At 48.0% G+C, this 11,558-nt stretch overlaps 1 long non-coding RNA gene across 1 annotated transcript; it reads left to right on the top strand.

The window, feature by feature from the left end:
- The first annotated feature begins 4,822 nt into the window (after positions 1-4,822).
- LOC116898266 lies at positions 4,823-6,720 on the top strand. The gene is made up of 3 exons (XR_004387647.1): positions 4,823-4,979; positions 5,268-5,386; positions 5,662-6,720. It is a non-coding gene; the product is annotated as an uncharacterized LOC116898266 (long non-coding RNA).
- Positions 6,721-11,558: the final 4,838 nt, after the last annotated feature.

Below are 11,558 nucleotides of genomic sequence, written 5' to 3'. Positions count from 1 at the left end.
ATGGTTTTCATGAGGCTGCAAGCAGGCAGACTGACACGTGACACTTTAGATGTCACACTTTAAGATGACAATCTTAAAGATGCCTTTGAGAATGTCTTTCTCAAAAGTTTCAGGTCCCCCAGTGTGTCAGCATTTTGGGGTTCATCTTTATGCCAGGTTAGAAATCTATGCAACTCAATCTTAGCATTGGGATTGAGCTGTGGGCAGCCGAGGGAATGGAAACATCATTCCTGGGGTTATTTTCTTCACCCCTAACTAGTGTAGAGTTCCAGAGGGACACCTAATGGTCCCTCTTGTGTGACTTCTGTCACTATCTAGAGGCCAAAGCACTAAAGCTCCGATGCCTCCATCGAGAGCGTTAGCCAGGGACTGCTTGAAGGAGCATCCCGCTCTGATGTCAGCACTTGCGTCTTTCCACGGGCCCCTGGTCAAAGTGGAGGCCTTACTCCTTTTGCAAAGTGACCTGGAATAAATGTGCCAGTGGGCCCAGGACCCACTCAAGGTCATAAGCCACCGACTGAGCTCCAGTTCTATGTTCCTCCAACCCAGAGCCAACCTCTTTGTGATCCTCAGGCACTGTCTCTTTCTCAGAGGTAGAAATGGCTTCCGGAGCAACAACTGCTATTGGCTGTAGCTGGGAAGTGTTTTAACCTAAGGCATAGTCTGGGAGCACAAGTGCCCAATTCAGCTACGCCATTATTTCATTCACCCTGCCTTCCCCTCTCTGCAGTCCCTAGGCTTCCTCCCAGGCTTCCTGCTACAGCATCTGATGCCCTAGTTTCCCCTGAAATTTGCCACCTGGCCCCAAGCCTCTGATTCTGTATTTTCTATAATCGCCAAAACAAGTGACCGCAGACTTGGTGGCTTAAAAGTCCTTGCAATACCAAGCATTTCCATAATCAGGGTTTCAACAGGCAGAGTGGTGCTGTGTGATGGCTACTCCTGATTGCCAACTTGACAACAGCTGGAATTAACAAAAACCCAGGCAGCTGGATATACTTTCGAGGGATTTTTTTTTCCTTAAAAATCATTTGAAGTGGGAAGACCCACTTTTCATCTTTTGAGGTAAGAAGATCCACCTTTAACCTGAGCCGCACCTTCTCGGCGGCGGCATGTATGAAGGACATGGGAAAAGGAAGCTTGCTTGCTTTGCCTGCTCGCTCTCCCGCACACTGGCAAGCTCATTTCTTCACTGGCACTAGAACCTGCTTCTCCAGGATTCCAGCATATCCTGAAGACAGCCAGTCTCATGGACAGAACAACTGCTGGATTCTTAGGCCTTCCATTAGTAGACAGCCATTGTTGGACTAGCTAGACCACAGCCTGCAAGCCAGTCTTAAAAATCCCCTCTAGATATAGATATAAAGGTATACAGATAGATATATAGATATATAGATTCAGTCTATAAGTTCTGTTCTTCTAGAGTACCCTGACTAATACAGATTTTGGTAGCAGAAGTGGTTCTAGAATGACAGGAGTATAACGATGAATTTTTTTAAGTATCTGGAACAGGCCTTCCAATTTGCCAGCACCTATAGTTACCAAAGCCTCCCCACTTACGGACACCACACTTAGCAACTTGGAGAGTGCCAAAAGCCCACGGTGTGGACTATTTTTACAAATTTGATGAGACAAATGCATCTGATTTTCCTGATTCACCAGTTATGAGAAGCAACAGATTTAGTGAGCCTACCTATAAAATTTTAACAATTTGTGGGAAAAAAAATAAGGAAAATGATGATGCTGGTTGGTATCCTGGCATCTTTGGATAAAGTGACCGAGGAAAAGAATGGGCTCCATGATCAAACTAAGTAACTTCTAGCATCTCAGAATACAGTGAAGAACAACCATGAACTCAGTGATAAATTGACCGGCTCTAGATACACATAAATAACCTAAAGGTTTCTTAGTGTGCCCTAGAAGAGAATCTTCTCTCCAGCAGTGACAGAGCTTAAATATTAGAAAAAATCAGACAAAGCTCTCATAAGGCTGGCTGAATTACAGCAAAAATTCAAGACCCAACCTCAAAAAGTGTTGGTGGTTAATGGAGGGCATCAATTGGTAAGGAGTGGGATTCTTGACTTGGAATGGAGGTGTGTGGGAGGACCCAATCGAGGCTGAGAACACTGAGCCTTCAGACTTTCACAAAACCAAGAAAGATGTATACCTAGCCCCTGCCTCCTGAAATACTGTTTTCTCCACCTTTGACTAAGGAAATTAGTCCTTCGCTGTCTGTAAGAGATGCTAGGTAAGATAATATTGATGTGGCTATGGTAGCAGTGATGGAAACCGGTTTTGTTTTTTAAGAAATAAAATTGAGAGCCAGATGGTGGAGGCACAGGTCTTTAATCCTAGCACTTGGGAGGCAGAGACATGGATCTCCCAGTTCAAGGCCAACCTGGTCTACAATGTAAGTTCCGGGACAGCCAGGGTTATACAGAGAAACCCTGCTATGAATAACCAAACCAAACCAAACCAAAAAAACAAGCTCTAGGCAGCTCATCAGAGGATGGTCTCCAATGTACCCCAACACACACAAGTCACACATGCTAACAACAAGGGACCCTTCCAGTGACCATGCCTTCCCATTAGGATCTTTTGGCCTGGCTTTACCTTTGCTGACCATTGGGTACTTAGCACCCTGGTTGACCTGGCTAAACAGACTTGAGGCTGTGATCAGTTAGCTGCCATTCCTCCCAAGGAACCTCTCTCTCTCAAGGAACATCTGCTACAGAGCCAGCACTGAGTCACGGTCCTTGCCACCAGTGGATACGGGTGTGATGCCATGCTGTGCACTGCCCAGTCAGAGTTGTGATTTGACTTGTGCCCCTTCTGGAGTGAATCCTGCTTCCAGATATTAGCGGCATCACTTAAAGCCGAGTTGCTTGGTTGTCAGATTCATTTGCTGTGAGTCATTCCCTCTTTGCTATGTCTGAATTCAAAAACAAAAACCCCACCTGTCTGCCTCTCCATGACACATGTCATGGTCAAGATGCAGGCCCATCTCCACTTGCAATGTAACCTCTCCTGGGTTATCACTCCCTTATCCAGAAAACTTTTGTTTAATCTGTCTTCATCCTAAAGTTCTACCCTTGTAAGTGTTGCAGCTCGGATGTTACAGCCCCACTCCAGCTATGGGGGAAGATTTCCCCTGATGCCAGTGTAACAACTCGGTTCCGGCAGGGAGAGATTTCCCAGAGAAAGTGTTACAGTTCTGCTCAAAGAGGTATCCTGGCAGTAACTAGCCAATACCACAAAGTCATATTGTACAAAAAACATCAGGCAAGAGCTTTGTTGGGGTGGGGGGTAGGGGGCAGAGGAAGGGGGGGATTTGGGGGGTGGATTGCCACTGCTCAGGCAGGAAGCAGCAATGAACTGGACGGAAGGCAGGGTTTATATTATATAGCGTTTCTGTGGCAAGCTCAGGACTGGTGGGATTGTGTTTCTTGGGCTTGGGCTTGGGGTTGTCAGGGTTAGGGTGTTTTTCCTTTGGCCTTTTTATCCTACAACCCTCAACTCTACCTTGTTGCACCACGCCCTCCGCCCCCCCCCCCAGCCCTATCTATCCATCTTCTCTCCAAACTGGTAGCTCCTTACATCCTGACCACTTACCACCATGTCAAATGAGCATCACAAACTACCAGAAACACCTCTGATTGTTGCCTGAATGCACTTCCCAGATGATGATACTTCTTGGCACCGGGATGGTGGGGAGAATCTTGTGGCTGGTAAGATGGCGCACTGGTAAAGGCACTTGCCAGTACAAGCCTGATTTAAGTTCCAGCCCCAGATGGAAGGAGAGAACCAACTCCACAATGCTGTCCTTTGACTCTCTTTCCTTGTCCCTCCCTCCCTCCGTCCCTCCCTCCCTCTCTCCTTTACCTCCTTCTTTCTCATCTTCTCTCTCATCTCTTTACCTCCTTCTTTCTTCTCTCTCTCTCTCTCTCTCTCTCTCTCTCTCTCTCTCACACACACACACACACACACACACACACACACACACACACACACACACACACATGGTGATTTTTAAAATATATTTTTTAATCTTGAGCTGCCAGTAGTAATGGCACAGACCTTAACTCCAGCACTCAGGAGGGAGAAGCAAACTGTGAGTTCAGCTTGTTCTACACAAAGAGTTCCAGGGCACCCTGGGCTATACCTGTCTCAAAATACAAAACTAACAAAACAAACAAACAATTAAATAAATAAATAATCTTAAGAGGCCGGAGAGCGGGGTTGGGGATTTGGCTCAGTGGTAGAGCGCTTGCCTAGGAAGCGCAAGGTCCTGGGTTCGGTCCCCAGCCCCGAAAAAAAAAAAAAAAAAGAGGCCGGAGAGCAATCTCTCAGTACTTAAGAACACTGGTTGCTTTTGCAGAGCCCCAGTTCGGTTTCCAGCACTCGCAAAGCAGCTCACAAACATCTGTGACTCAAATGTCTAGGGATTCATTGCCGCCTTCTGGCTTTCGTTAGCACCAAGCATGCACAAGACATGCACAGTGAGCAAACATGCAGGCAAAACATATATAGAAAATACTATTTTTAAATTTAAAAAACATCCTTCTTTTCCTGTCATCCCACTTCCCGTCAATCCATCTCCACTGTGTTCCTTGCCACTGAGGATCCCATCTTGGGGAACCCGGAGGAACTGAGAAATGGAGGGGCCTTAGCCACGAAGAGCTGACCGGTAGATTCAGAGCCACTGGGCTGGACCCAAGTCTCGGCCCCGCCCCTCTGGAGAGCAGCCACCAGCCCTCCTGCGAGAGGTAGTTCCCGTGCGCTCCCAGAAACCTGTGCGCGAGCAGGTGCCAACGGTGCCAACGATGCCAACGGTGCCAAGGGCCCCAGAGGGGCTGGCAGCCGAAGGAGGAGCGGCCGCGTTCTGCTGAGCTACGGAGGGATCAGGCTTGCGGGAGGAGCAGCGCGCATGGCACTGCATCTCCGAAACCCCTGAACACCATGGAGGTGGTTTACCGTTGGTAGGTGTCCCCCTCGTCTCCAGGCCCAACACCTTTGACCTTCACCCATCTTAGCTATGTCTGTAGCTACCTAGGTCCGTAGCCACACCATGAACCGTCACCGTGGACTGCCACAACTGAAGCTCCAGCTTTTTTCCTATCCCCCTACCTAGGAAGCTTGTTCTCGCTCCCAAGCCCCCTGCCGCCCAGCACCAGTCCCCACTATCCCCACCCCACCCCCGTGCGCTCAATGAGTGAACCAGAAGCCATAGTGTAGCCTTCTGACTTCCCCTTGTCTTTCTGTTGCAGGATCTGAGCAGCCACTCACTGGGCAGCACCTTAGCTGCTGTATTCACCATGCTGAGGGAGGCTCTGGACATCCTGCCCAGAGAAGCAGGATGTCCAGGACCATGCCTACCTTCACCAAGGTGAGTGCTCTGTGGGAGGAGGGTCAGACTGAAGAACCCAGGAATGGGAGGTCGAGTGCCCTTCTTTCCTGTTTCTCCTCAGTGCTCCCAGTGCTTCTGCTGGTCTTGAGTGGTAGTTGAGGAGGAACCACAGTGCACGCACAGAGTTGAGAGTCCACAGAAGCAGCCCTGGGTATCCGCGGGATGTGGGGATGCTGGACAAAGGCAATAGGGAGAAAAGAAGGACCACTGCTTACGGGATGGAATGTCAAACTTCTGTTTGTTTTCTCCCTAAGGATGTGGTGGGAACTTGAAACCTGAGACTTCCAGAAGATGCTGGCCACCATCTGGTGCCCCACAAAGAAACCCCACAAGTCCTGCCAGCACTGGACTCTTGCTCTTTCTCCTGTAGCTTTGCCTTGGCTCAAGACCCATCCGCACCAGTTCTCTGGTCCCTGGGAGATCCTTTGGAGGCCTGGCTGTCCCTGTGCTCTGCAAGAGCAGACAAGATGTGGGTCTTGTTGGGCCCCAAACAGGCCTGAACCTCTGCATGAAGGAGGAGACTGGAGTCTCTCCATCCCATTTGGGAATTCTGTGAACAAATCACTGGAGGCAGCCTGTTTCTCTTTGTGACCAGGAGGAGTTTCAGCAGGAAATTCAGCCTAGTCCTGGGGGCCCCCAGCCTCTGACTTAAGAATGTAGTTTCAAAGGGGACGATACTTCCCAAGCATCAGTGTGTCAGACACAAGGCCAGGACAGAGTAATGAGCATGGTGAGAGTTGAGGAAAAGCTGAGATGCCCTCCAACAGGCAGGCCCCGAAGAAGGCTGCCTTAAGGAAGTAGCCCATCAGCCCTGTAGGACATGGAGGTGGTCAAGGGTGGCAGAGGACTGGGTTTGTCTTTCAGATTTCTGATTTCCACAGCAAATTCCTATAGTAACTTGCTCCCTGAGATAAAGCCCCTGCCCTCTGACCGTGGAAGGGAAATGGGCATGCGGGAAGCAGCTTCTTCCTGGAGGGTGCTGGGCTATGTCAGAAGGGTTCAGCAGTGCCGTCTTCTGTGGCGCCTTCTGTGGCGCCACTGACCTCTCCTTTCCCACTGGGTACAGAGCTTGTGCCATCTGGACCTTGATCCTGTGAGGCTTCCTGGCAGCAGCTTCCTCAAAACTGGAGGTCTAGGCTGACACTATCCCATCCAGTCATGCTCCCTACTGTCCTGTGGTGGGGCAGGACCAGAGCAAAAATCCTCAAGAGGTTTATCCTGGGTAAGAATCAGCCAGAGATGTCTGTTGCTGTGTAACAAACTACCCCACCATTTAGCAGCTTAAACATATTACAGGTTCGGTGGTTTAGGAATCCGAGTGGTTAGCGGTATCTGCCTGGGGGTGTCTCACAGGCTACAGTCTGAGTGCGCTCTGGCTGTGGTTTCTTATGTGAAGACCCAACCAAGAGGAGATGCTGTCACTCTCAAAGTACAGTGGACAAGACTTCAGTTCCTTTCCCACAAAGGGTCTTATTTTCTGCTTTTTGGCTGGAGGCCTCACTGAGTTCTTTGCAGGGGGCCTAGCCACAGAGTGCCTCCTGCCTGGTTAAGCAGAGAGCAAATGAAGAAGTGGACTCTGTCGTCCATCTGACTTCATAAGGGAAATTCTGGAATGTTTTGATTTTAAGGCCATACTAATGGGGTGGAGAGATGACTCAGTGGTTAAGAGCACTGACTACTCTTCCAGAGGTCCTGAGTTCAATACCCAGCAACCACATGGTGGCTCACAACCATTTATAATGGGGATCTGACGCCCTCTTCTGGTGTGTCTGAAGACAGCTACAGTGTACTCACATAAAATAAAAATCTAAAAAAAAAAACCTTAAAAGGCCATACTAAAAGGGAGCAGGTCTACACTGGAGGACATACACCAGGGAGGGAAATGTTGAGGACCACCTCATTATGGGCCATCTCTACAGCCTGCCATGATACCATCCAAACCCAGTGTCCTCACCAGGGCACACTACTGTGTTCAGTCTTGTTACCCTAGTGTGTGTCACTTTAAAACACTGAACTGTAACATCTGAAGATAGACAGGGAGCCGGAGGTAGTAAACGCTTGTAGAGCTGCCTCTGGGCTCTGGTGACCCCTTTGCAAGGGAGCTGATCCCCTTGAATTTCCCCAGGCGGCAGAAGGCATCTAAAGCTGGGGTGTTAGGCTGTCTCTCAAAGAACAAGCTTGGGCCTTGCTCTGAAGTCAATACTTCAGAGACCCTTTAGACTGGGGAAAATGATGGCTAAGCAGAGAAGTCTGTCCCTGTGTCCTTGCCTGTTATCCATAGGGGTCATAGATAAGGCTTGAAGAGCATCAGAGCCGGTATCTGGGGAGAGCACCTCTTCCTCCTCCTAGACAAGATCAGGTGCACTAACCCTCAGAGCTCCCTAAGGCTTTGATGAAATTCGAACTCTCCCTGCACCTGCCCTACAGACATTAGTTCTGCAACAGGGTGTTCCATCATCCCATGGCAATCTCTAGTAACTTTGGAGGTTTTAGAGTTTCCCTGCTCAGGGTCCATGATGAGTTGGCACCTTTTTGTTTATAGAAGTAAACTATCAAGGGCTGTTTGTGCTGGGGATAAAATGTACTGGGAAAATCTACATTGTTACTAGTGAGAAACAGTATCCACTCCTGCCTGAAGCTCATCTCTTTACTGGTGAACCTCAATCCCTGATTTGCTCTGTTTGACAAAACAGAAGGAAAACTGGAATAGCCTGAGGTGAAATAAGAGGAATTTAGAGTTACACCGTACCTTCCCTTGCTCAGTGCCAAATTCCTTTCTGCCTCTGTCCTGCTCCTTCAGATATCTGAACCAGAATCACCTTGGCCATCCACAGACTCAGTAGGCTGGGAGGAACTTACTAGGTTCCTTCACCAGCTCAATAGGCCACCAGTTGAAGCCAGGCATGGAACCGTCTTGTCCCTCAAGCATACAGCAAAGCTCATCCACACTGTGGTACCTCCATATACCTCCATGTGCCATTCTGCATTTGCAAGACCTAGCCACGCCACATCTGGTCAGCCCCAGCACTAAAACAGCAACCACTAGCTAGAAAGGTAAAATAGCATAACTCCGGTGGAAAAAAAATCAGTTTCTCAGACTACACGATTACCATGTGACCCACTGTGGCAATCCTAAGCATATATGAAAATTATAGCACAGTGCAAACAGCTGTGTCCACAGAACTGACAGTATCCCAAAGGTGGGAGCAATGTATTCAACAGGTGAACACAGATGTCAGCAAACATGACCAGTCCATGCGATTGGACCTTCTCAATGGAAGAGAATGAAGCAGATATATGTGCATATGATTCGAAACTCTAAATGAAATAAATGCAGAACAGTGTAGGATTCCACTTACATGAAGTGCCAGGAAGGCAAATTCCCAAAGCAGAGGAACAGGACAAACTGTCTCAAAAACTCAAAGTCACCCGGAACAGTTGTGTGGGGAGTGAATATGACATTGTATGCATATCTGAAAGTCTAAAAATAGATTAAAATGGGAACTATAGGGACAGCTTTGGTACTGGATGGTATGTCACCGCTCTAGAGGCAGTAGGACCGGGGAGAATGGAGCAGATAAATGAGGCGGAATACAGTCTCATGTGATAGCCAACTTTATTCTGAGCATCAATTTATTCTGAGGGTTAAGAATCACACGAGTAAAGTGTACACTCACAAGGACAAGCTGCACTTGGCAAAAATGTGTTTTTCCATAGAGACGTAAACATTTGACTAACAGCAATGAGTGAAGTGAACTCGCACCTGGGAGGAGAGCGCAACCACATTCCAAGAACAGTTCTGTGTTTTGAAGAAACTGATCAAGACCTTTCTCACCAGCACTCAGAATCCTTACAGGACTCCATTCTTGGACCATGTTCCTACAGTGATGGTTTGCGACACGAGCGTGCTTAGCGCCACGATTACACCTGATCAGGGCTGAACTTGTAACTCTGATGTGCACTTGAACATAGTTCACCAGTTGAGATGGTGGCACGTGTCTGTAATCAACTTGGAAGAATGAGGCAGGGGGATTGTTCCAGGTTTCAGGCCACCCTGGCCTACATGGTAAACTTTGACTTAGGTTACTCAGGACTCCATCTCAACAAAACACAAGCCAACTAAGACTATTGACAATATAGCTCAATATTGGCATAAAGATAGCTTTTGACCCAACAATCCAATCTCTGGGCATTTCCCAGCAGAAATGAAACCCTGCGTCCACCAGATGGATATAGAATGCTCAGAGCGGCACTGTGGGTAACAGCTCCCAGGCAGGTCAGAACTTACATGTTCACTGAGAGCAGAGACACAGGGAGTGGTGTGCCTACGTAAATGGGTGGATTACAGCTTCGACAATGTGACAATGTTACATAGATGATGCTGAAGGAAAGTCAGTTGAAACATGCTGTAGGTTTTCTGTCCTGTGTTTTTCCACACACGCAGTTCAAGTCCAGGCAGATTCCAGGGCCACGCGCTAACAGTGACCTCAGGAGATCATGCCCGAAATGTGTGTGTGCAGAGCACACAGGATCTCCTTCTGGACCTTTGTTTTAGGGCTGTGTTTGGCTTGTGGAAGTCATTTAGCCTTATGATTCATGCACTTTTCTGTAATTAGCATTTGACTTCAAAGTTTAATCGCACACCTGTTAAACTCCAGAATACTGAGACCAAATGCTAGAATGCTGGCACAGATACAGAGAGCAGGCACTCCCATTCCATCATGGGTGGCAAGGTAGAATGGAACACACACTTTCTTCCAAAACTAAATATGCTTTCACTATATAACCAAAGAAATGCACTCTTCTTGTCTAGCCAAAGAAGCAGAGAACTTAAGTCCACACAGATGTCTGCACATGGGCACTGTGATGCATGACATTGGCTGTCAACTGGACTGGATTAACAGATGTCTACAAAATTAGTAAAATACATTGGGCGGGGGCAAGAGAGAGTGTGTGCTTTCTGAAAAAAAAATTAGATCACGAGGCTCTGACCTAATGAATGGTTTAACTCATTGGCAGGGTTAACATTTTAATAGATTGTTGGCAAGTGGTGGAGCAGTGGGAAGTGGATACTGTAGAAAGCAGGTGACTGGGAACTTGTCTTGTCCTGGTCCCTTCCTGTTGCCATTCAACTACGCTTCCTGTACACCATGAAGTGAAGAACCTCTAACACATACTCCCAGTGCCGTGCTACCTGCCCAAGTGTCTTAAGCCAAGCAACAGAGTAAGGGAAAGATTTGTAGTAGAGAAGATAAAATCTGTCAGGGAGTCAAGGTACTGTGATCACCCATAACCCATCCGAGGGACTTGGTGGAACCAGAGCTCTCCAGGTGGTAGAAAAATTAACAAGTCCTGTCTAAAGGGGTAGCAATCCAAGCCTGATGTAGATGAGATTATGAAGGGAAAGAGAAGAGAACTTAGGGTCAAGTCAGAATTCTAATGGCCAGGGGTGGTGACACAGACCTATATATAGTCCTAGCACTGGGGAGGTAGAGGCATTGTGAGTTCCAGTCCAGCCCTGCCTAGCTAGAAAAGTTCTTGTCTCCACAAAAGATAATTTCATCAAACAGCCAGACAGAAGTTGAGCCTGTAAACCAGATAGAGATGGAGTAATGATTAGGGGAAAATCTGGAAAGATGTTCCATATAAGGGAAAGACAGGCCATGTGGTCCAGAATTCACGTGGGATGATGGCTGCCAAGTCTATTTGCAGGAATGGGAAATCAGCAAGTTTAGTGTGATTTGAATATGCTTGGCTCAGGGAGTGGCTCTATTAGGGGGGTGTGGCCTTGTTGGGGGAGGTGTGGCCTTGTTGGAGGAGGTGTGGCCTTGTTGGAGGGGGTGTGGCCTTGTTGGAGGGGGTGTGGCCTTGTTGGAGGAGGTGTGTCTCTGTGGGAATGGGCTTTGAGACCCTCATCCTAGCTGTCTGAGGAAAGTCTGCTCCTGGATTCGTTTGGATGAAAATGTAGAACTCTCAGGTCCTCCAGCACCATGCTGCCATGCTTTCTGCCATGATAATGGACTGCATCTCTGAACCTCTAAGCCAGCCCCAATTAACTACTGTCCTTTACAAGAGTTGCCTAGGTCATGGTGTCTGTTTCCAGCAATGGAAACCTTAAGACACTTAGCAAGAGCTACTCTGGAGACATAGT

This window comes from Rattus rattus, chromosome 4, assembly GCF_011064425.1.
Source record: "Rattus rattus isolate New Zealand chromosome 4, Rrattus_CSIRO_v1, whole genome shotgun sequence".
Taxonomy (NCBI): Eukaryota; Metazoa; Chordata; class Mammalia; order Rodentia; family Muridae; genus Rattus; species Rattus rattus.
The sequence above is the reverse complement of the archived record's forward strand: the minus strand, read 5'-3'. Positions and strand labels throughout refer to the sequence as shown.